Genomic DNA, 26147 nt, shown 5'->3' on the forward strand with positions numbered 1-26147 from the left:
TTCAGTGTACTCTGTCTAATCCTTTGGTGTTCTGGCCGCCCGGCCCACTCTGCCTCCTACACCCCTGGTAATCTCACCGCTTCCAAGACAGATGGCTGTTGGGTACAGCTGGCAGGCTCTCTAGGAAATTGAGACCACACAGAAAGCTGTCTAAACACCGGAACAAAAGGTTAAACATCCCAAATTGTTTCCCTGCTATGCTGTCTGCAGCCTCCACTGCAAGGCTTTAGTGACAGGACAGTTTGGGAGAATTAAGTTGGAGGCAAAAAAATGTATCCCTCGGGGAGGGAACTCACCTGACCCAATCCCAAGAGACATGTAGCACTGTGAGTCTGCGGGGAGATAGGTGTCTGATGTAAACTGTTTGAACTGGGTGGAGCCAAACGCACGTTTGGACTGCTGCTCTGACATTGCTCGTCCATATATTTATACATTGTTAATTTTACTTCGATTTGTGTGTATTGTTGTGAAATTGTTCGATTTTACACCCGCAATAACATCTGCTAAACATGTGTATGTGACCAATAACATCTGCTAAACATGTGTATGTGACCAATAAAGTTTGACACATCCAGTCCAACAGGCAATTATTGTGATACAGTTGTAATAAAAATAGCATTTTGCTTTTTGTTTGTTCACCATAAAAAGAAGAAGAGGGTCCACTTCACAGACCAGCATTGATGTTATATTTTGCTATGAGGTAATGTTGTTGGGAAATTTGTTTGTTTAGTGAGTTATTCTCTGAGTGTTAATAATGTCTATTTCTTGATAAAGCCAAATAATGAGGTTTTCATGCCAATGCTATTTGGCAAGATTACGCTAATTACACTAATTGCTAATGCAATTAAGAGCCACAGAAAACATTGGCAATCTTTTTCACGGCGCATAGGGAGGAACATCTCTCATCACATCATAGATAATGAACTGGTAATACATCCACAGATATAATTACTACCCCATTGCACTGTATCTATAACAATCTTAGCCAAATACACAAACGAAGGGAGACGATATACCAGAGGAGAACCCATCTGATAAAAGGGCTTGAATTCAAATGAAGTATTTTATTTATTTATTTATTTATTTAACTAGGCAAGTCAGTGAAGAACAAATTCTTATTTACAATGACGGCCTACCAAAAGGCAAAAGGGTTCCTGCAGGGACGGGGGCTGGGATTAAATAAAAAATAAAATATAGGACAAAACACACATCACGACAAGAGAGATACCACGACACTACATAAAGAGAGACCTAAGACAACAACATACCGTGGCAGCAACACATGAAAACACAGCATGGTAGCAACACAACATGGCAGCAGCACAAAACATGGTACAAACATTATTTTGCACATACAACAGCACAAAGGGCAAGAAGGTAGAGACAACAATACATCACGTGAAGCAGCCACAACAGTCAGTAAGTGTCCATGACTGAGTCTTTGAATGAAGAGATGGAGATAAAAATGTCCAGTTTGAGTGTTTTTTGCAGCTCGTTCCAGTCGCTAGCTGCAGCGAACTGAAAAGAGGAGCGACCCAGGGATGTGTGCACTTTGGGGACCTTTAACAGAATGTGACTGGCGGGTGTTGTATGTGGAGAATGAGGGCTGCAGTAGGTATCTCCGATAGGGGGGAGTGAGGCCTAAGAGGTTTTTATAAATAAGCATCAACCAGTGGGTCTTGCAACGGGTATACAGAGATGACCCGTTTACAGAGTATAGAGTGCAGTGGTGTGTCCTATAAGTGCATTTGTGGCAAGCCTGATGGCCAAATAGTAAAGCACATCTAGCCACTCACGAGCACCTTCCCCTGCTGATCTATAAATTACATCTCCATAATCTAGCATGGGTAGGATGGTCATCTGAATCAGGGTTAGTTTGGCAGCTGGGGTGAAAGAGTAGCGATTAACGATAGAGGAAACCAACTCCAGATTTAACCTTAGCCTGCAGCTATGATATATGCTGAGAGAAGGACAGCGTACCGTCTAGCCATACTCCCAAGTACTTGTATGAGTTGACTACCTCAAACTCTAAAAACCTCAGAGGTAGTAATCACACCTGTGGGAAGAGGGGGATTCTTCTTACCAAACCACATGACCTTTGTTTTGGATGTGTTCAGGACAAGGTTATGGGCAGAGAAAGCTTGTTGGACACTAAGAAAGCTTTGTTGTAGAGCGTTTAACACAACATCCGGGGAGGGGCCAGCTGAGTATAAGACTATCATCTGCAAATAAATAGATGAAAGAGCTTCCTACTGCCTGAGCTATGTTTTTTATATAAATTGAGAAGAGTGTGGGGCCTAGGATTGAGCTTTGGGGTACTCCCTTGGTGACAGGCAGTGGCTGAGAAAGCAGATGTTCTTACTTTACACACTACAATCTTTGAGAAAGGTAATTAGCAAACCAGGCCAAAGACCCCTCAGAGACACCAATACTCCTTAGCCGGCCCACAAGAATGAAATAGTCTACCGTATCAAAAGCTTTGGCCAAGTCAATAAAAATAGCAGCACAACATTGCTTAGAATCAAGGGCAATGGTGACATCATTTAGGACCTTGCAGTGACACATCCATAACCTGAGTGGAAACCAGATTGCGTACCAGAGAGAATACTATAGACATCAAGAAAGCCAGTCAGCAAAGCAGTACGACAAAAACAACAGCACAGAGCTACACATAAACAAACGTACAGTCAATAACACAAAATAAATATACCTGCTGGATCAGTGTTCTGTGTAGAGTGTTGGGGCTATTTTGTAAATGACATCGCTGAAGTCAAGGATCGGTTGGATAGTCAGTTTTACGAGGGTATGTTTGGCAGCATGAGTGAAGGAGGCTTTGTTGCGAAATAGGTAGCCAATTCTAGATTTAATTTTGGACTGGAGATGCTTAATGTGAGACTAGAAGGAGAGTTTACAGTCTAACCAGACACCTAGGTATTTGTAGTTGTCCACACATTCTAGGTCAGAACCGTCCAGAGTAGTGATGGTGGGAGGGTGCGGGCAGCAATCGGTTGAAGAGCATGCACTTAGTTTTACTAGCATTTAAAAGCAGTTGGAGGCCACGGAAGGAGTGTTGTATGGCGTTGAAGCTCGTTTGGAGGTTTGTTAGCACAGAGTCCAAAGAAGGGTCAGATGTTTACAGAATGGTGTCGTCTGCGTAGAGGTGCATCAGAGAATCACCAGCAGTAAGAGCGACATCCTTGATATATGCAGAGAAAAGAGTCGGCCTGAGAATTGAACCCTGTGGCACCCCCATAGAGATTGCCAGAGGTCTGGACAACAGGCCCTCCGATTTGACACACTAAACTCTGAGAAGTAGTTGGTGAACCAGGCGAGGCAGTCATTTGAGAAACCAAGGCTGTTGAGTCTGCCGATAAGAATGCGGTGATTGACAGAGTCAAAAGCCTTGGCCAGGTCGATGAAGACGAATGCACAGTACTGTCTTTTATCTATGGCAGTTATGATATCGTTTAGGATCTTGAGCATGGCTGAGGTGCACCCATGACCAGCTCGGAAACCAGATTGCATAGTGGAGAAGGTACGGTGGGATTTGAAATGGTCAGTGATCTGTTTATTAACTTGGCTTTCGAAGATTTTAGAAAGGCAGGTCAGGATGGATATAGGTCTATAACAGTTTCGGTCTAGAGTGTCTCCCCCTTTGAAGAGGGGGATGACCGCGGCAGCTTTCCAATCTTTGGGGATCTCAGACGATACCAAAGAGAGGTTGAATAGGCTAGTAATAGGGGTTGCAACAATTTCGGTGGATAATTTTAGAAAGAGAGGGTCCAGATTGTCTAGCCCAGCTGATTTGTAGGGATCCAGATTTTGCAGCTCTTTCATAACATCAGCTGTCTGGATTTGGGTGAAGGAGAAGCGGGGGGGGTTACTGCAGGGGGTGCTGAGATGTTGGCCCGGGGTAGGGGTTGCCAGGTGGAAAGCATGGCCAGCCGTGGAAAAATGCTTATTGAAATGATCGATTATCATAGATTTATCGGTGGTGACAGTGTTTCCTATCCTCAGTGCAGTGGGCAGCTGGGAGGAGGTGCTCTTATTCTCCATGGACTTTACAGTGTCCCAAAACTTTTTGGAATTAGTGCAACAGGAAGCAAATTTCTGTTTGAAAAAGCTAGACTTAGCTTTCCTAACTGACTGAGTATATTGATTCCTGACTTCCCTGAAAAGTTGCAGGGCCTATTCGATGCTAATGCAGAATGCCACAGGATGTTTTTGTGCTGGTCAAGGGCAGTCAAGTCTGGGGTGAACCAAGGGCTATATCTGTTCTTAGTTCTACATTTTTTGAATGGGGCATGCTTATTTAAGATGGAGAGGAAAGCCCTTTTGAAGAGCAACCAGGCATCCTCTACTGACGGGACGAGGTCAATATCCTTCCAGGATACCCGGGCCAGGTCGATTAGAAAGGCCTGCTCGCTGAAGTGTTTTAGGGAGCGTTTGAAAGTGATTAAGGGTGGCCGTTTGACCGCAGACCCATTACGCACGCAGACAATGAGGCAGTGATCGCTGATATCCTGGTTGAAGACAGCAGAGGTGTATTTAGAGGGCAAGTTGGTCAGGATGATATCTAAGAGGGTGCCCATATGGTTACGGATTTAAGGTTGTACCTGGTAGGTTCCTTGATAATGTGTGAGATTGAGGGCATCTAGGTTAGATTGTAGGACGGCCGGGGTGTTAAGCATGTCCCAGTTTAGGTCAACTAACAGTACAAACTCTGAAGATAGATGGGGGCGATCAATTCACATCTGGTGTCCAGGGCACAGCTGGGGGCTGAAGGGAGTCTATAACAAGCGGCAACGGTGAGAAACTTGTTTCTGGAAAGATGGATTTTTAAAAGTAGAAGCTCGAATTGTTCGGGGACAGACCTGGATAGTATGACAGAACTCTGTTGGCTGTCTCTGCAGTAGATTGCAACTCCGCCCCCTTTGGCAGTCCTATCTTGTCAGAAAATGTTATAGTTATTTATAAGATTTTTGGTGGCCTTCCTAAGCTAGGATTCAGACACGGCTAGGACATCCGGGTTGGCGCAGTGTGCTAAAGCAGTGAATAAAACAAACTTAGGGAGGAGGCTTCTAATGTTAACATGCATCAAATGAGAGCGCCTGGGGAATGGGAGTGATACTGGGGGCTGCAGGGCTGGGGTTAACCTCTACATCACCAGAGGAACAGAGGAGAAGTAGGATAAGAGTACGGCTAAAGGCTAAAAGAACTGGCCGTCTAGTGCATTCGGAACAGAAAGTAAAATGTGCAGGTTTCTGGGCGCGGAAGAATAGATTCAAGGCATAATGTACAGACAAGGGTAAGGTAGGATGTGAGTACAGTGGAGGTAAGCCTAGGCATTGAGTGACGATGAGAGAGGTTTTGTCTCTAGAGGCACCATTTAAGCCAGGTGTGGTCACCGCATGTCTGGGGGATGGAACAAAAGGGCTAGCTAAGGCATATTGAGCAGGGCTGGAGGCTCTACAGTGAAATAAGACAAAAAATTACAAACCAAAATAGCAATAGACAAGGCATATTGACATTAGGGAGAGGCACGTGTAGCCGATTATTGACAAGTTTTTCCAACAGTTTTGATAAGCAGGGCAAAATAGAAGGCCTTTAACAGTTAGAATCAGCTTTAAATAACGGATGCACCGCGACTGCCTTCCAAGCAAATGGGAACCTCCCCAGAGAGGAGAGACAGGTTAAAAAGGTTGGATATAGGCTTGGCGATGATAGGGGCATCAACCTTAAAGAAGAAATGGTCTAAACCATCTGACCCAGATTGTTTTTTGTGGCCAAGTTTAAAGAGCTCCTTTAGCACCTCTGACTCAGTGACCACCTGCATGGAGAAACTTTGTAGCGGAGCGGGGGGAAAAGAGGGAGGAGCATCAGGGCAAGTCATATTAGTAGGGGTGGGAGATAAGGAAATGTTGGACGGACAAGGAGGCATGGCTGAGTCAAATAGGAATTCTGACTTAATGAAGTGGTGATTAAAGAGCTCAGCCATGTGCTCCTTGTCAATAACAACCACATCATCAACATTAAAGGAGGAGGGTTTATTCTCCAGGTATTTAACCATTTTCCAGAACTTCTTGGGGTTAGACCCAGAGAGAGAACTGCTCCTTAAAGTAACTAACTTTGACCTTCCGCATAGCCTGAGTACACTTATTTCTCATTTGCCTGAACGAGAGCCAGTCAGGCTGAGTATGCCGAGCCTTTTGCCAAATGGAATTCTTGAGGTGGAGTAACTGTCAGATCAGGGTCGAACCAGGGGCTGAACCTGTTTTTAATTCAAATTTTCTTTATGGGGCATGTTTGTTAACAAAACCAGTGAAAATATATAAAAAGAAGGTCCAAGCATCTTCAACAGAGGGGATAAAGCTACTTCTATACCAATTTACAGAGGCCAGGTCATGAAGGAAGCCTTGCTCATTCAAGTGTTTTAGCAAGCATCTATGAATCAGGACAGGTCGTTTCACTGAGCAGCCATTACAAACATAGGCTGTAAAACAGTGATCCCTAAGGTCATTACAGAAAACACCTGACTGATATCTATCAGGATTGTTTGCGAGGATAACATTAAGAGTAGCCTTTTCTGGGTGTTTGGAGTCATACCTTGTGGGATTGGTAGTAATCTGAAAAAGATTTAGGGAGTCCCATTGCTTTAGGACTTGGTCAGGTGGTTTAAGCATGTCCCAGTTTAGGTCACCTAGCAACCAAGCACTGAAGGTGTTCCTTGGTAAAGATTGCCACTCCACCACCTTTGGAAGATCTGTCTAGCCGAAAAAGGTTAAATGCTAACATCAGCATTCTAAACACTCTTTCTTAACCCCGTCTCAGTAATGACCAACACATCTGGATTGGAGCAGTGAACTCACACGTTCAATTGATACATTTTAGGTAATAACCTTCTAGTGCAGAAAACCCAGGCTTTAACGAGAGCAGAAATCAGTGAAGCAGATATCAGAGTCAGAACTGGGGCTAGCAACAGTAGATGGGCCAGGGTGTACATGCACATTTCTATATATCAGCAGCAGTAATACAATCAGGGCACGGCAGAGGACAGGGAGAGCTGTCCTCATTTGAATGTGCATTAGATGGCAACAAGATAATATTGTACAGCGATTTCATCAGGTAACATGAATACAAAACCGGCGAGAGGTGGTTAGAATAGGATGGGAGGCCAAGAGTCCGTGTAACCAATAGAGAGTCAGAGTCCCGAGTGTGGGAACGAACATAGTCTGTCCCACAGTTGGGTAAACAAGCAAGTTCATAGTCAACAAAGCACGCAGGCGTCATGAGGCAAATGGCATAAAATACAATAAAAAAATATAACGACTTGGGGCTAGCCATAACTTCAGAGTCAGTGCAGCAGACAACGGGAGTAGGTGTCACACACACTTGGGAGAAACTTTTTTCGGGACAAGCTACAGAGCCACGTTTACAGAGAAATCAATCTAACACGATCGGATACAGCCTCTTGTTACAGAGGGAGAGAGAGCGAAGAAAATAGAGGTGTGGAGAGACTGAGTGACCATGAAGAGTAAACAGTTGATGAAGGAAAGTCCAAAGGAGGGGAGAATAATTTAAATTACAGTTAAGGAAAAAGAGAAGTCTGCAGGATGATATGGCAGAAATTACAAATTGATGGAGAGGAAGAGAAAAATAACTATATTTCCTGAAGGAAAGAATGAGAAAAAAAACTAATCAAAAGAAACAAAGTAAAGGAGAGAGAGGGTTTAAGGGAAGGTGATGAGGGATTATACAATTTGACAGAACCAGGGAAGAAGAGAGAGCAGAAAAAAGGGTTTTGCCGAAGTTGAGGCGCTGCGGAGAGTGCAGACGTATGTGATTGGATGGGTATTTGACAGGTGCTCTCTCCTGTCTCTCCGGTGTAAATCTCAGCATTAGAGAAATCCTACCCCACTGTGCAGTGGCCTTGCTAAAGTCTGCCTAATGCTCCAGGGAGAGTTCACACTGAACCGTGCAAATGACAGAGGTTCTGAGTTCTCCCTGATGAAAGCTTAGAATGAAAAAAGAGAGGGGAGGAATGTGGAAGGATTGGAGAGGAGGGCAAGATAGCAGGGGACTCAGCTGCTTTTTTTAGAGCTTATGGGAGAAAGGGAAGGAGAGAGGGATGAAGAGGGACTTAAGAGGAGGGGAAGGAGGACTCAGCTGCTTACTCTCTCTCCCAGTATGTGATTCCTACCCCTGCAAGCTGGGCCGGCCTCCCTACAGGAATAGTACTATGTGAGATGTATCATACGTTTTTACAATCATGTGTCATTTGAATCTACAATATAGATCATGAATTATTGATTATTTGCCTTATAGAAAATGCCACCAAAGGCCAACAATTGAGTCTCAAATTACAATGGCAACAGTCTGTAGCATGTCTAGCGTAATGACAATCAAAATTGAGTCACACTAAACATGTCAATTGAAATCAGAGTTAATTGTAATTTTACTGACCCTGGATTGGGGCAGATGCTAACATAGAGGTCCCATATTCACTTCATAGCTTCCCACAGGCTTGGGTAGGCAGCATGCCATGGTCTGCTCTGTACAATGAGGTCCCTGGGTAATTGGGTGCTGCACATCAAACGCAGATCTCTTCTGACACCACACAGGAACTCACTGGCTTCACTGGAGCTGGGATAAAACAGCATGCTATATAAACGCATGCAGGCAGTTAGTCTCAAAGAAACAGCACAGCCAAGCACACAAACAAACAAACTCCGTGCCGACACACAGATAATAGGCCCCTTAGACAATGTTAACCCAGACCCATCCACCAATCAGCCTTCACCACACCATGAAGGAAGAAAGGCCGCTCCTCATCTGAAGGAGAGGGGCAGGGAAGACATGATAGATAGAGGATTGGAGAGGGAGATAGGTTCTGACAGTTTACTGCCATACAACTGGCCAATCTGTGAATCTGTGATGGTTGTGTATTTATTTCTAAGAAAGCTGAATAATTCATTTCAGCCAAATACATGCTGGAGTGGAGAGAGGCATCGATGCTGCTGCATCCATTTGAACTCCCATGATGAATTTATGAACCAAAGGCGCTCTGTCCTCTTAACCTTAAGAGTGTGGCAACCCAGTGCAGAGAGATGAGTATACCTGTCAAATAGAGAGAACTGCGAATGCCATCCAGAAACACACCCACAATGCATACCAAATGTTCTTCAGCCCTGCTCAAAAAGGCTCTGAGAGAGGCGACATACACACACACATACTCACCAACAAAGTATTCCCCTCACTCTGTCTGTATACGGCAGTTAAGCTAGCAGTTAAGGGTGTTGGGCCAGTGATCAAAAGGTTGCTGGTTCAAATATCCCCGAGCCGGCTAGGTGAAAAATATGCCCATGTGCCCTTGAGCAAGGCACTTAAAACTATTTGCTCCTATAAATTGCTCTGGATAAGAGTGTGCTAAATGACAATAAAGCTAATGTATAAGCAGCCAGTGAACTCAAATTCTCATGTGAGTTAACATAAATATGCAGTGTGTGCACAGCATATCATAGATTCCAGTGCAGGCCTCAATACAAAGATAAATCCTAACCATATCTTTCAAGTAGTTCAAAGCCTGGATTCTCAGCACTGTATTTCTGATCAAACTTGCTCTGACAGTGAAGCTGAAGGATCTCACCATCAACTGTCACCAACATGTACAGACATTCAATATCTTAATTCCAAACATCCAGATAAAAATGGAATAGGTCCCTTCCCCTGCAAATGTAAAAAAAAAATATATTTTAAAAAGTAGCAAATGACCTAAAAATACACTCCAACTCCTGGGATGCTTTGGGAGAGGAGGAGGAGGAGGCCTTTCTTCTCTTCCTCTTGCCTTCGGCTCTTCACATCACATATATATTAACCCTGCATAATGAAGAAAACAACTGGGTTTACAGTTTTCATCATTAGCTCCCCTTGCTGCCACACTTTGCCACAGCTCTCAGAAATAAAATAGAATTTACCCGACACCCTGCTGCTGGATAGCAGTGTCTGCTCTGCTCTCCTTCTGCAGCTGTATCCTCTGCCTCCTCATAAGATGATTTGATGAACTGACTCATTATTATTTAATGCTGAACAGGTAAAATATAGCATGCTTCTGAACTGATACCATGATCCCCTGCAATAGACAGAGAGGCTGATTGAGGAGAGTGCGGGTGGATGACTGAGCTCCAGCACAATGTGACTGATCACCCATCTTCACCTGTCACTCACTCCCCTGCTGAACGTTGCCAGTTCCAAGCTCAGTCGGCCCTGTAAACTATTAACTAACGTGCGTTAAAAGCTCCATGTGAAAACCGATTGATCAATCTAATGTTAAATACTCCCATTTGCACAGAGCATCAATCGGTTTAAGGCTGGTTACACAAGATAATAGGGTTCTATTATGACTTATAGCCAGGGTCGGGGCTGTGTGTGGGCACATTTATACAATATAACAGCTATTTTGGGCAAACACTTATAAATCAATCAAATTAAAGCCACCTGCTGGCAAGTGGTGGGCAGACCACCTTGATCTGACCCCACCTTGTGGACTCAAATCACATTATGGCACATTGGTACAACCAGCTCGTGGCTTGTTTGATGACTAGATGATTATTAATCTAATGACATAATTAAAGAGCTGGCCCAAACAATAGGTCCACACAGAGAGAGAGAGAGAGGAACCTGAACCATCGTCCCCAAAGGCCCAAGCAAATAGGTGTGATAAAACAGGAAGGCTATGGCCTATGAGTGATACAGCTACTGTAGTATAGAGCCTGTATAACTCACCCTGCTGCCCCCACAACCCACTCATGTACCATACTGGAGAGATCTGTTTTATGGCCAGAAAGTCATACTATTTCAAGTGGAGCTGCCAGGCCCAGAAAATACATCAAATCAAATGAGGTGGAGACTGACAAGTATATAAACTCACAGCCCCCTCCTCGTAAAACTGCCCACTAGGTGATTTAGCGGCTCTGCGGCCACACTCAGTTACACCTAAAGGTTCATGTTTTTAACTGCAAGCCTCTTACGCTTCCATACCTCTATCTTCTGCCATTTTGTTGACCTTCTGAAAATAACAGGATCTAAGTGTTTTATAGAGCTGTTTGGGAAGTGGACGATGTGAAAGAAATACTTGAGTGCCTTTTAGAAAAACGATAGCAAATATATTGTTGATCAATAATTGAAATGGAATGTGATGGAAAACCAACAACTAATAACCTGAACAAAATGACTTGTTCACTCCTCAATAGATTCCAGGCTGTAGCAGATCACATTGACCATGCTACAGAAATAGCATATAGAAATGATAACCAGCTACAGCACACATACCACTACTAATGAGAGTGTTCTCTCTCAGCACCCTTGTATAGACATGACTTGTTCATTCTCTTTCATGCCGAAACCCAAAAGACATACAAAGTAATACAAATCCCTGTTTCCGCCTCTCCTCTGTTCTGCCCTGCTATTTTAGTATCTGCGCTGGCAGATGCTCTGGGTGCTACAAAGGGGATACAGGCAAACTCATTAGCTCAGATGCCAAATGTAACTACATGGCAGGTTCAAGGGCTCCAGGGAAACAGAGGAAATGCATTAGGGTTGGTGGAGGTGACAATTGGATAGGTGTGATAGGATTGATGATAGGTCCACCTCTGATTGAACTGAGGAATACATTTTCATTACATTTTAGTCATTTAGCAGACACTCTTATCCAGAGCGACTTACAGTAGTGAATGCATACATTTCATACATCTTTTCTCCGTACTGGTCCCCCGTGGGAATCAAACCCACAAGTCTGGCGTTGCAAACACCATGCTATACCAACTGAGCCACACGGGGAATATTGCCTATTATTGCAGAATAATCTTACTTATTAGCTTTGGTCACCAGCAGGTAGACATCATAGTACAATACTGAATCAAGTTACATAATGGTGCTAATTCCAATCACTACACTTCTATTGTACATATTACACTTTCATAACAAGGCAATGTAGTAAATGAAAGCCCTCACAAAAACGTGTAAGACAGGCTCTTTCAATGTTATCAATCTGTCTCTTCAATTACTTCTATAAGCTGTGATCCAGGTTTGATGTTCTTAAGGTACGATTGATGTTGCCAAGGGACAGCGCTGCAGATTGGCAAGGACAGGTCATTCTGAACATTCATTATGCAACTGAGTGAGTGGGAGGTATATTTCAAGAGTGAACTGTCCAGCTGGACATTTTCACTGTGGCCACTGACATGCCACTAGTAGCCCCTGGGTTGTCCTCTACTTGTTCCCTCGTTCTCTACTGCAGACTGTGATAGTAGCAGTGCACTAAGCCTGATGACAGGGGATGCATGGGTTTTACTGGCCTCGTAAAGCCATGATGGAACACAATGAAGCTCGGCACTGCCAGTGCTGAGGAGATGTAATGTCACATTTGAGCACAGTGGACAGCTTTATATGCAACAGCAGGAGATGGCAAAGGACCGTAGGCATAATGGATACATTGCACTCTGATGCATTCTGGATGCCATAAACATTCATTAGGACATTTCGTTATGGATAGACAGGGTTATACTGTGGCTAGGTGCTGTTAAACACAATTGACTGAGCTGTGTAAGTCCAATAGCTACCGGTGCCCTTCTGTTTCTGAAGAACCAATATCCCATCCAATATCCCAAGCATAATCTCATCTCTCACGTAAAAAAACATCAGGAAAACCAATAAAGACAGGCATCATCAGAAATAACTCCAGGCATATAGGCAGGCGAATTGGATAGGAGAACTGAACTGAGTTCCACCAGCAGTTATTGTTCCGCTTGTCTGTCTGTCTGCCTGCCTGTCTCTCTCTCGGTCTGCGTGTCTAGGGAGGCTGGAAGCCCTAGAGGAGCTCCACAGTCAGTCAGTCCCACTAAGCCAGTCAGTCTGACTGTGGCAGGACAGGGAGTCATACAACATGTCCCCCTCACCGTGATACGCCTGCAGGATCGATCCTGGGGTGCAACCTTCTCTCAGCCCCATGTCCTGGTAATTAAGATCTAATTGTGTGAGGATGAGCATAGACACTGGCCGAGCGGGGCAGCACGGAGGAAGCAAACAGAGAAGACACATTTTAGGGACAAGGAGAGAATACCCACCTACAGAGATAACAAGATCAGATGTCTGTTTTCAAAAGGAGCTAGACAATCTATTGCTATCACTAGCCGGCTTCCACCCGGTTACTCAACCCTGCACCTTAGAGGCTGCTGCCCTATACACATAGACATGGAATCATTGGCCACTTTAATAATGGAACACTAGTCCCTTTCATAATGTTTACATACTGCTTTTTTCATCTCATATGTATATACTGTATTCTATTCTACTGTATTTTAGTCAATGCCACTCCGACATTGCTCGATCTAATATTTATATATTTCTTAATTCCATTATTTTACTTTTAGATGTGTGTGTATTATTGTGAATTGTTAGATATTACTGCACTGCTGGTGCTAGGAACACAAGCATTTCGCTACTCCCGCAATAACATCTGCTAAATATGTGTATGTGACCAATAAAATTTGATTTGATTATCTGTTATGACTGCATAACCCCCAAACCTAATTTGACCTGAGGCTGATGTAGAAACAACAAACAGAGCCTCTGAGAGAAATAACAGAAGGGTTGGGATGACACTGATGTGATAGGAAACCGCTCAAAAGTCCACAAGGCAGGGAGTCAAAACAGGATGAAGAGACAGTATCCATTCACGTATCTATGACCTAATCTGTGGTTTGAGAACCTAATTAAATAATGCTTTTATGTCTTCAGTTAATTACAGGTGGGTGTCAGTGTCAGTACCCATTCTTAGTTCTCTCTGTTCGGTATCTATACTGGGTGCATGCCTGTGTGTGTGTGGCTTGTGAATCAGAGGAAGTTGGCTTACCCAGGACTGGAACTTGACTGGTGGTCCATCCACATTTGCAAACCTGTTCCTCGCTCAGAGTGTATGTGTCTGTGCGTCTCTGGTTCCGCGGTCTGTCCGTCCGGAGAGTGTGTGTGTGCTGTACTGTGATGTTGCTACTCCAGCTTCCTATAGCAGTCAGTGAGCCTCCAGCTTCCTATAGCAGTCAGTGAGCCTCCAGCTTCCTATAGCAGTCAGTGAGCCTCCAGTTTCCTATAGCAATCAGTGAGCCTCCAGCTTCCTATAGCAATCAGTGAGCCTCCAGCTTGTAGCATCAGCAGCTGAGCCTGACTGCAAATCGCTTCGTTCTCCCTCTCCCCTGCGCTACCTCCCTATCTATAGAGCATCTACTAACTCCCTCTTCCTCTGCAGATAAAAAGGCAACTGTAGTCTCTCTCCTCTCTCTGTTCTTTGTGTTCCAGACCCAGCCCCTGGATCCCAGTAGGCACAGGGCTTTGTGTCTAGGGGAGGATGGAGCTCTGCCACAGTGAAAGCCTGGACTGGTGGCGGTGTACTCTTTCACTACAGGAGCATGCGAGTAAATGTGTGTATAAGGGAGAGCTACTGCCGCTACGGCTGCTGCTGTTCAGTGGAACTCATTATGCACTGTTGCTGCCGCTCCACTACACTGGCTGTCTAGCTTCACAACTTACTCTGATGGTCAATGAACTGCTTAGGGATCCTCTCAAAAGTCTAGAAAACAGGAGTCAAGGGTTTAGCTCATCCACGAAGCCCCCCCCCCCCCCCTCCCCCCAGTAAGCTCTGAAGCTGAGAATGAGGAGATAACTTTTGCTTTACCTCCAGGCATTTCACAGATATTTTATACTTAAGCCATGCTGTTTAATCACAGAGTAAATTGGAGCCTGAAGCATTGCAGGAGTGTCATATTCAGGTGAACACAGACTGTACCCAATTTCACCCTCTACTGCTGGCTGACTTACTGTCCCTTTATTCTCACTTAGAGACAGCACTTCATGTGCACTGATGGAGAATCTCTATGCAAAATGTAGCAAATGCGAACACAGTTATATTATGTAAGGAACCACCCAATGATAATATGGAAGGGGTGATACTGTTTTTCTGTACTAGCACCACTCCTACTTAAAGTATTGGAATGTAGTTGCCCACATACATGTTCATAATCATATTTCAGCCTCCATTATAATATTATCATATTTGTTTCTGTTAAAATCTCCTATATTGTTCTGCTGTTTTATGGACTGAGGATGTACAACTGATCCCTAACAGAGTTTAAATGTTGCACTCCAGTCTCCTTTTTTCAGCTGATTTACTTAACAAAAGGTACATCTCAATAGGAGGTCCAGGTATCCTCATTACATGGTACAAGTGGGGGGGGGGGGCCTTTCCTCTTTTGTCCTGTACATGCTTCTCAATAGAGTGGTGAGGACGTGTCTACCGTGTCTGGAAGAGAATTCACCACAAATGTTGTGTATTCAGGGTTCACTGAAACATCATTTTAAGCTTTGTTTTACTATTGACAGTACGGAATTGTATACCGATTTTCTGTCCTTAAATATAAGTCATTTGATTTATATGTTTCAGTCTCTGAATTTTTCAATCAAACTTTTCACCGGCAGCTACCGATATCAGGGCATAAAAACTACAATCCAACTCCTGAATTACCCAGCTGGCGCACATATGCTCTAGATCCAAGCTCGTTTTCCATAGTTTTCTCTGGCTAAACTAACTGGCTACCGGAACTATGCTAGTTCTGGTCCTCATTGCCAAACTTCATAAATACTGCACCTTCAACTTCAAAACTCCTTTGCTAATAATACAATCACGTAACTAAGAAATTCGCTGTAAAGAAACTTCAAAATGATGTATTGTTTTGTTGTATAGGTTTGAGATATCTGTCGTAAGATGACGGTGGTGAAGGATATCATTGCTAACAGATCTAAATTCAGTTTTCAGATCCACCGGCATCATTGACGTAGGGTTAGCTGGGCGTTTCTGATTGGTCTTGGAACTGTGACAATGGGCACCCTCTCCCCGCTTGGCTCGGCGGGATACTGTATGTAGTGATTTTGCCAACACATCCAGATATGGACAGTCTCGTACCCTTAACCTTTTTTCTGCTGACTATCATATTTGTTGATTACATCTGACTAGTAATATGATGAGTAATCCAGGAATGTCACGAGTTAATTGACAAGAAAAAAACTCAAGAAAATAACAACTCTACAGATCACAATGACTACAATGAATATTAGAGAATATTAGAGAATATTTTCTCCCCGTGCTGCTGACGGCTATTTTTGTCCGCTCATACAGAACTAATAAAAGGCCCAGTGCACTCTTTTTGCAAAAAATAATTATTACAATTCTGACTTATCAGGGTTATGTGCAGATACATTTATCAACAACAACAGAAATCCATGAGTGTGTTTGTGTTACAAAGACAAAACATTTTCTACTGTAAATAGGCTATTATATTGATGTGCTTATAAAGACAGTATGCCTACACTTCACCTAGCAAATGAAAATAAGCCCAGATAGAACAAGGAGCACAAACATCTTTGGTACAACTTCAGCTGTGCCAGAACTATCATGGCATTATATTCTATTTCTAAGGTCTATTCTAAGGGTTTGGCTGTCTAACTACACACTGACATGCACAGCTCTCAGGGTGAGGTTCTGTCTTACAGTCTCCAGTGGCTGATGAAGTCCCTTCCATCTATGTCATGTATTACAGGTTATGGACAGATGCAGTCAGGTGGCAGGAGGGGTGGAGTGCATGACACTCCATCCTGGATATGTCCTCCAGGAGGAAGCTTTGAATTGGTCAGTAGCCTACAGAGCAGTATGAGAAGAGTGCAATTGCTGAACTTGTGCTGATATTCCAAACAAAGTGTTCTGATAACTTTCAAGTGTAAGTTCCAAGTAGAATAAACCATCCTTCACATAATACTGTAGAAGCAGTGTTCTGCTAATATAACAATGTGCAAATATGACACTTGTCTTTCATCTTCTATTGTCATTCACATCCGATATAGATACTGTAGCTATCAGCATTTTGTCTGAGGGTACATGTTAGTCGTCATCCCTTCATATGGTGTCCCATATAAGACAGTCCCCGCCCCCCTACCATTCAATAATAACAAAAAGACGACGAAAAGTAATATATGTGTCTTGTATAATTTTAAAGCTCAGTGCAAGGTCTCTCTCAGTTCAGACATCTGTATCAGCCTGTCTTTTAGTCAGGGGACTCCTTGACAAACCATCTCTCCTGTCCTCCAGCTGTATCAGCCTGTCTTTTAGTCCGGGGACTCCTTGACAAACCATCTCTCCTGTCCTCCATCTGTAGAAAAACAGGGTAGAGTTGATACACACAGCACTGATTACATTATCAGTGGTTGATAGGTGAATTCCAGGACAGACAAGTGATAGTATTTTGACCTATGACCAGATCAAACCCGAACACCCTGAAGTAGGACTGAAGCCTGGCCACGTACTTGTTCCCAGTTGTCTTCAAAGTACCATATGCAACCAGCAGGCACCATTACGACACTACTGGCCTAAAACAAGTGATTTGAAAGCAGTGTAAATTCACCTGAGAGCTTCAGGTTTTTGATAGAAGAGGTATCATTTCATATTTTTAAATGTAAGGTTGTCTAACTATACAAATACTTTTTGAGATCAACTGACACTAACCAAAGAGTTTATCAAATTGAACAACTCCTGTTTAATTTACGTTTGCTGAATGCTTGTTGACATGTTAGCTAAAAAGACTGGTACTCAGGATAGACAAGTATCACCCTTCATTTATTTTTGGCCTAGAAAATACACCGATTTTATGAGAACAGGCATGTTGTTTTAACACTAGTAGCAGAGAAATCCCACGAATGCTAGCTAGTGCTAACTAACCTAGCCCTTGATCATGACTCCCAGGTCCGTTACAGTAAAGGCAGAATGCCGCCATGACCTGAGTTATCGAGATCAAGTGCTAACCCAAACAACATACATGTTCTCATAAAAGTAGCTAGCTACCTACCTTGCAAATCCGGTTTAGTTAACAATATCTTTGTCCGAGTTGAAATGATTTTGGCTAGCATTCGTTAGCTAGAATAGGGATCTTCTCAGCAAGCTGGCTAAAGTGACATACTATCAAACCTTAGTCAGGTGCAACGTTAGCTATGCAAATCTTCCTCTCTATGACATTACACATTAGGGAGAGGCTATGTATTTAGCTAGTTACATCACAGTATCACAGTATCATAGCTAGCTACTCACCATACACTAGTCACAGCCATCATGTTATACGTTTGTTGTATGCATTAAAACTATGCACCAACTTTATGGAAGCCCATTTTCACTCCTATACTAAACAAGTGTGCGCAGTAGCAGTGCGTGGGTAAAATCACCCGGGGAAGCCAATCCAGTAAAAAAATCCATATTATAACCTGTGTTGTGATAATTGCGTTGTTTGCTCTATAATCTGTTAGTTCATATGCCTTGACACCGTGATATATCGGCCTAAGGCAGAGACAATAAAAAGACACAGTGGCAGAATAAATTCAACCACACCTTTGTTTCATTACAAAGCCGGAGAGCAACATCTGTCCGGTGAAGTCCACGAAGCATATTGCCTCAAGGAAGGTAATGTTTCCAACATTTGACTACTAAACAACTATTGATTTAGAACCACGGAGAGTAACCGCAAGTAGCAAAGAAAACAGGAGCTGCCTCCACTATTCCAGCACCATTTCAACATCATCTGATCACCTATGCTTACTCTAACAACTAAAAGATATCAACAACTATTTAGTCCAATTAACGTAAGCTAAATATGATGTGCCTGTCCATGGTACTGATTTGTGTGTGTGTGCAAAAAAATGTTGCCTCACCCTATTTGTAGAGAAACGCTAATGCCATCCTCCTCTTTTATGTTGCCTAAACGGTCTATGACTCTGTCATACAGAACACACTTTTAGTTTTTGTTGTCCTAGGCTACATGGCTAAAATACTTTCTCGCTAGCATATCTTCCTTTCATGGGCAATGATGCGCCAGGCCAGCTCGTTAAGATTAGCATACCAGATCTATCTACATGTTAAACTACCATCCTCTCAGGCCAGGGGCACAATGTATGAATTTATGGTTGGATCAGAATCAATGTTATAATCATTGGCCAGTATAGAGAATTAAGTAAAATCACAAGTCCAAACCCTTATTTCCATCCATGGCTAATTTATGAAAGGGCTAGCTAGCCACTGGAGGACAACAACACAACGAGATGCAACAATTCAAGTTTTTTTCTGTCAATAATGACGTTTGGCTTGTGATATGATTGGTCTGAAGCCAAATCCAAACTGGCATCCTTGACACTTTTTTGGTGTGCCAGGACCATTCACAGCTGAGCTCACAAAGTTTAGCTCAACGCTGATTGACTATTCTTTTTTCATCAAGGGAGGCCAAATGCTTGCTGGCTTCCCTTGCATTCAATACTACGGGCAGCAACAATATCATACTCTTTATGACCATACAGCATCAGATACATTACATTCAGCCTTGTGCAAATTGAAGGACATTTATGAAACACAGACATGAAGGATACATTTTCTTTTTATGTTCTTATATACATTTTTGGGAGAAGCCTGGCTTCTCTTGGCATCCATGAATACACGTCACTGAGTTGCAAAAATAGCTCTTTGGCCACGCACACCAGTGGAGGGTTTGGCGTCGAAAAACGGAAGCATATGCAAGACAGTACCTCAACTACATTAAAATATGGTGATGCATTTTTGATGTTATGGGGCTATTTTGCTTCCACTGGTCCTGTGACCCGTTTTAAGGTCAGTGGTATCATAAACTTTATCAAGTACCATGACATTTTAGCCAAAAACCTGGTTGCCTCTGCCAGGAGTCTGACACTGGAAATGGCCATATCAGTCTCTGGACTTCAAACCCATTGACAACCTGTGGTTTAAATTGAAGAGGGCAGTCCATAAGCACAGACAAAGGATATCAAGGATCTTGAAAGATTCTGTATGGAGGAATGGTCTATGATCCCTCCCAATGTGTTCTCCAATTACATAAAACATTTAAGAAAAAGGCTCAGTGTGTTTATCCTCGCAAGGGTAGGATGCTGGAGTACTGAAAATGGGTGCCAATAAATTTGAACCTTATCCTTACCCTACATCTCTTTCTCTGCATTATTATAAAATAATACTTTCAATTTTGAGGGGGCATACAATACAGCTCAGTATTTGTATCATTTTATACAGTCCTTTTTGCACATCTTTATCAAGGGTGCTCATAATTATGGGCATACAAGCACATTTCACCTTGAGTGAAGGTTTCTAATCAATTCAGTCAACAAGCACATACGGTACGTTCATGCCCGCCCACTCATTATTTTGTAATAGTCTATCTACTGGCCTTGAGCAACTTTAAGTACACTCACTCACAAACATCCTCCCACACCAAATACAAAAGACTGAGAGAAAAAGATGAGAGACAGAGAGAGACTGGTGTGAGAGGAGTGTTTAATAAACTGAGAAAACTCATGGGACTGTATAAGACAGATAGACATAGTGCACAAAAACATCAGAAATAGCCTAAATGGAAATTCTGCTAACCAGACATCAAAAGTGGTGGGTATGAATGATGGTGGATTGCACCCAGATGCCCCTGTAATCACAGATAAGTGCAGCTTTTATAGTAAGATACAAATTCCAGTGCATGTGCCCGTGTGCGTGCGCACGTTAGCCAAAACAGTGAGACTGCTGTGATCATCTGTATGTCTACCCTAGGGACGGTGCTGCTGTGCTGGGGTGGTAAACCGCTTTTGCGGCCTCACTGCAGCTGTGAAAAGGGCTGAGAAATCCTGCTGCTCTCTCACGCCCTGCGGACCATGCCGATCTGCAGTGGCACACAGCAACACACTCACAGGACTGGGGAGCTGGGTAAATGCTGTTATCCACTAGTGTTTATGTGATAGTTCAAACACTGCCACATCAGGCAGTGTTGGAGGAGATGATTCTCACTATGAGAAAGAAGGTCATTATCAGGTCAGAGAAACATGTCTGATCAAATGTATGCCAAGACAACCATTCAAATGTTCGGAGCAGAGAGGTGCAGTATCCCACACCTGTGAATTGCCGTTGTCCCCTGCCTCTTGCATGAACTCATATTATACTGAACACATTTGTGTCTGCTCAACCACAAACCTCCCCTGTAGGTGCTCTGAACCTGGTGATGAATGATGACTTATGATTAAATGCATTTCTATAGCTCCTTGACTCTCAAATGCTCCCAGTTCCCACATCTGTGAGTTCCTCTGCTGCACCTCTGCTGCAGAATACTGCATGACATCACCATAGAGAATGGTGTGCAGAGTCATGGTGACAAACGTGCCAGTGGAGGGTGTGTGTGTGTGTGTGTGTGTGTGTGTGTGTGTGTGTGTGTGTGTGTGTGTGTGTGTGTGTGTGTGTGTGTGTGTGTGTGTGTGTGTGTGTGTGTGCGTCACATGGTGGTGATGGGCTCCTGGGCCCGGACATGGAGGTGGTGACTCACACTGGCCTGAGCTGATGCTGGAGACCCTGTGGTCTGTGAGGGGGGAGGGGGGAGAGAAGGAGTGACGAGTGGGTGTACCCTGTAGCCTCCATAGAGACTAGGAGAGGGAGATGATATACAAGAGAAAATGGGAAAAATGGAATACGAGGGAAAGAGGAAAATATATGGAGAGTGGGAGGTGGATTGAAAGCTGAATGAAGTGAGTGCTGGAAGAGAGAGAAGATAGAGAGGATAGTCTGTGGGGAGATAGTGGAGTCTATGCAACCTGCAGCATCCACAGAGACTGGTAGCCTGCAGAGAGAACGGAAGGGAGGTCTGTGGATCCTGTACTGTTAGAGCAGGCAGTGCTGTGGAGGGAGACAGACAACGCTAGCTAGATGTACCCGCAGGCCTACACGCTGAAGGAGGGCACTACGTGGGCGGGGGCCATGTTTACTGGTGTAAATACAGATCCCTACTGGGAGACCGTCTCTCTGTGTGTGGATGTGATTGCACACACCGTTTACCAACAGCAAAGCTCTATCATTACTGAATAATTTGTACTGCAACTGGAGCACAGGGAGGATGAATAGGTTATACTATGTTCTTATATTCATAATGAGGGTTTGCATGCAATTAGATGCTATTTTGTTGCAACTTATTATTTTAAATTGGAGTTTCAAATTTGTGAAGACATTGAGAGCAAAGTATACTGTTTAACCCCTCTATACCTTCAGATAGGCTGTTCCTACACAGGCATATAATCACAACTCTCTGCCAGCAGACCACATGTAGCAGCTGCAGATCAATACGCCTTCAGTCCTCTACTCTGTGTGTATGACACTGGGATAACGTCAAGCTTGCTGTTGTGAGACAGTCCCTAGCCTGGAATTGAGGGTCAAAGGCAAGCACAAATGGCCCAACCTTATGACAGCAGCATTATGCCCCCATAGCAAGGACACATGGCACACACATTTTGGATTATGTAAAGTGAGTTTGGAAGAGATGAACAAATTATTGCGTCACAAAACTTTCACACCTCGGGAAAGTTAACCGGTAAAATATGTGGTTGATGCTTCAGAGGGGGTGGTGTGTATGTGTTGCCTTCCTCAGAGCCTTTATAATCTCCCTGAAGCACGTGAAGGGTTGTGATTTCCCATTCATGTGTAAATGTAGGCTACCGTACGCCAGTGTTTTCCATTGAGTAAGTGCATTAAAGTCTGAGTGGTTGGAAACAGCATGGAGGCGCCATGTGGACTCATCAATCATCTCATAGCTTGATAAGTAAATTATTTCTCATTTAGAGATGATTTCCCTGCAAGGGCACATAATTAAGTAATGCCAATTAATTAGAAAATACCCGTATGATTTGGTAACGAGGGTATGTGTAGACATGCACACACAGTACATACATATCTGTGATTTACTGTGGAGTAAACGTGGAGAGAGAAAAAAAATAATGATTTTCCCCGCATTTCAAATTTGACATGGATATCCTCACTGCAGACATATATATGATTTTGTTTCAATTATGTATCTAAAACATGACTACAGCTATACATTCACACAACAGCATGAAACATCCATCACCTACAATTTTAGCGGGAAACGGCTGACCCAGCAAATAAAGGTGGAGGTGAATTTCAGTCTGTAGCGCGTCCCCCGATAATGCTGAAGTCTACAGAAAAGGAAGAGGAAGGCGAGGGGCTGGGAAATGAATTGCAGCAAATAATACAAACACACTGAGACCACCATGAGAAATAGCCTTGATACCTGGCTATATCTGTATTCAACAAGGCTACATAGTAACTACCATGCAAGACAACCATTGGCATAAAGACCACATGGGAAATAGGTTGCACTGTTTTGGTCTGTGGTTCTCCAGTCCCTGTGGGTGTCAGTAAGAGGGTGGATAGTGGCTGGAGCTTACTGGGTCAGTAACATCATCATCACACCTTGCCCCAGTCAGATACTGCCTGTCCCTTATCCCTGGCTTAAAACACAGCGAAACTTGGCTCTGGCCACTAGGCCAGCAAAGCCCTGTATTAGTAGTGGCTAACCCACTGGATCTCCTGCCCTCCTGCTCTGCTCAAGACAGTAGGGACAGATCCAACCGGACAGCCATGGCATTTAGATGCGCTAACATGGATTCTGTATAATGCCCATAGAGGATACACAGTTTCTCAACAAAGCCCCAGCTAAGGGAATTATACAAGTGGACAGTGCCTTCAGAAAGTATTCACAATCCTTGACTTTTTCCACATCTTGTTGTGTTAGATCCTGAATTAAAAATTAATCAAATTAAGATTTTGTGTCACTGTCCTACACTCAATATCCCACAATGTCAAAGTGGAATTTCTTTTTTTTGAAATTTTTACAAATTAGTAATGAATAAAAAGCTGAAATGTTCTGACTCAATAAGTATTCAACCGCTTTGTTATGGCAAGCTTAAGTTCGAGTAAAACTTGCTGAACAAGTCACATAATAAGTTGCATGGACTCTGTGTGCAATAATAATGTTTAACATGATTTTTTAATGACTACCTCATCTCTGTATGCCATACAATTAACTGTAAGGTCCCTCAGTAGAGCAGTGAATTTCAAACACAGATTCAACCACAAAGACAGGGAGATGTCCAATGCCTTGCAAAGAAGGGCACCTATTGGTAGATGGGTAAAAAAAAAGCAGACATGTAATATCCCTTTGAGTATGGTGAAGTTACTAATTACAGTTTGGAGGGTGTATCAATACACCCAGTCACTACAAAGATACAGGCAAAGATTTATAACTAAAACAAGATAGACCACTGCCTGTTTCCAATGGGAACAAATGAGTCATAGTGGGCAGAACAAGCAAGGAGGTGGGAAGAGCCAAGCACACGCTAGCGAGATCCTATTGGCGCGTTCCAGCATGTATCTGCATATTTCCATTAGGGAACGCCTACTATGCGATGTGTGCATGTCCAATAACTAAATTCACCTTTGCACTCCTACACTGTGTAATTTTTTACAACTTTGGTGAATTGTAAAGTCTACAGAACTTAGTCCACTCTGTTCATAGCAGATTTTAGTTTTGGGAACAGAAAACTCTATTGAGAGCAAATGTTTCATCAATGAGAAAATGTGCAGAATGTCAGACAAAAATCCATCTGGTTCCATTTTCTCCCACTACCCGCCAGTGGGCTTCCTCTCACTGCCATAACTGGTAGTGAGTGGAATCGCCAAGCGGATGCTTCACATTTATATATATCCAGTGAAATATCTGTATGATTGTTCTATCTGTGATACAGGCGTCCATCCTAAATCAGTTTCCGGAGAGGAAGGAAACCGTTCAGGGATTTCACAATGAGGCCAATGGTGACTTTAAAACAGTTACAGAGTTTAATGGCTGTGATAGGAGATAACTGAGGATGAATCAACAACATTGTAGTTACTCCACAATACTAACATAAATGACAGAGTGAAAAGGAAGCCTGAACAGAATAAAAAATATTCAAAACATGCATCCTGTTTGCAACACGGCATAAATTAAAACTGTAAAAAATTGGCAAAAAATCTACTTTATGTCCTGAATACAACGCGTTATGTTTGGAGCAAATCCAAAAGAACACATCCCTGAGTACCACTCAGCATGGTGTTGGCTGCATCATGTTATGGGTATGCTTGTCATTAAAATAAATGGAATAGAGCTAAGTACAGGCAAAATCTTAGAGGAAAACCTGGTTCAGTCTGCTTTCCAACAGACACAAGGCCAAATATAAGCTGAGTATACAAAACATTAAGAACACCTGCTCTTTCCATGACAGACTGACCAGGTGAATCCAGGTGAAAGCTATGACCCTTATTGATGGCACTTGTTAAATACACTTGAATCAGTGTAGATGAAGGGGAGGAGACAGGTTAAAGAAGATTTTAAGGCTTGAGACATGGATTGTGTATGTGCCATTCAGAGGGTGATGCCTTTGAACGGGGGTATGGTAGTAGGTGCCAGGCTCACCGGTTTGTGTCAAGAACTGCAACACTGTTGGGTTTTTCTGTCAAGAATGGTCCACCACCCAAAGGAAATTCAGCCAACTTGGCACACACTACCGGTCAAAAGTTTTAAAACACCGACTCATTCAAGGATTTTTCTTCATTTTTACCTTTTTCAACATTGTAGAATAATAGTGAAGACATCAAAACGATTAAATAACATATATGGAATCACGTAGTAACCAATTTTTTTTTAAACAAATCAAAATATATTTTATATTTGAGATTCTTCAAATAGCCACCCTTTGCCTGGATGACAGCTTTGCACACTCTTGGTATTTTTCTCAACCAGCTTCATGAAGTAGTCACCTGGATTGCATTTCAATTAACAGGTGGGCCTTAAAAGCTAATTTGTGGAATTGATTTCCTTCTTAATGCGTTTGAGCCATTCAGTTGTGTTGTGACAAGGCAGGGGGGAATACAGAAGACAGCCCTATTTGATAAAAGACCACGTCCATATTATGGCAAGAACAGCTCAAATAAGCAAAGAGAAATGACAGTCCATCATCACTTTAAGACACGGTCAGTCAATACGGAAAATGTCAAGTACTTTGAAAGTTTCTTCAAGTGCAGTCGCAAAAACCATCAAGCGCTTTGATGAAACTGGCTCTCATGAGGGCCACCACAGGAATGGAAGACCCAGAGTTACCTCTGCTGCAGAGGATAAGTTCAT

General features: G+C 43.1%; 1 protein-coding gene across 1 annotated transcript in view; it reads right to left on the reverse strand.

The window, feature by feature from the left end:
* The window catches only part of LOC106613778 (leucine-rich repeat and immunoglobulin-like domain-containing nogo receptor-interacting protein 3), a 33811-nt gene extending 19253 nt beyond the window's left edge, over positions 1-14558 (reverse strand). The window contains exon 1 of the mRNA XM_014216385.2: positions 13910-14558. The gene's annotated coding sequence lies outside the window, so the exon portion shown is untranslated. The remainder of the gene's footprint in view (positions 1-13909) is intronic.
* Positions 14559-26147: the final 11589 nt, after the last annotated feature.

This window comes from Salmo salar, chromosome ssa10 (genome assembly GCF_905237065.1).
Source record: "Salmo salar chromosome ssa10, Ssal_v3.1, whole genome shotgun sequence".
NCBI classification, from domain to species: domain Eukaryota; kingdom Metazoa; phylum Chordata; class Actinopteri; order Salmoniformes; family Salmonidae; genus Salmo; species Salmo salar.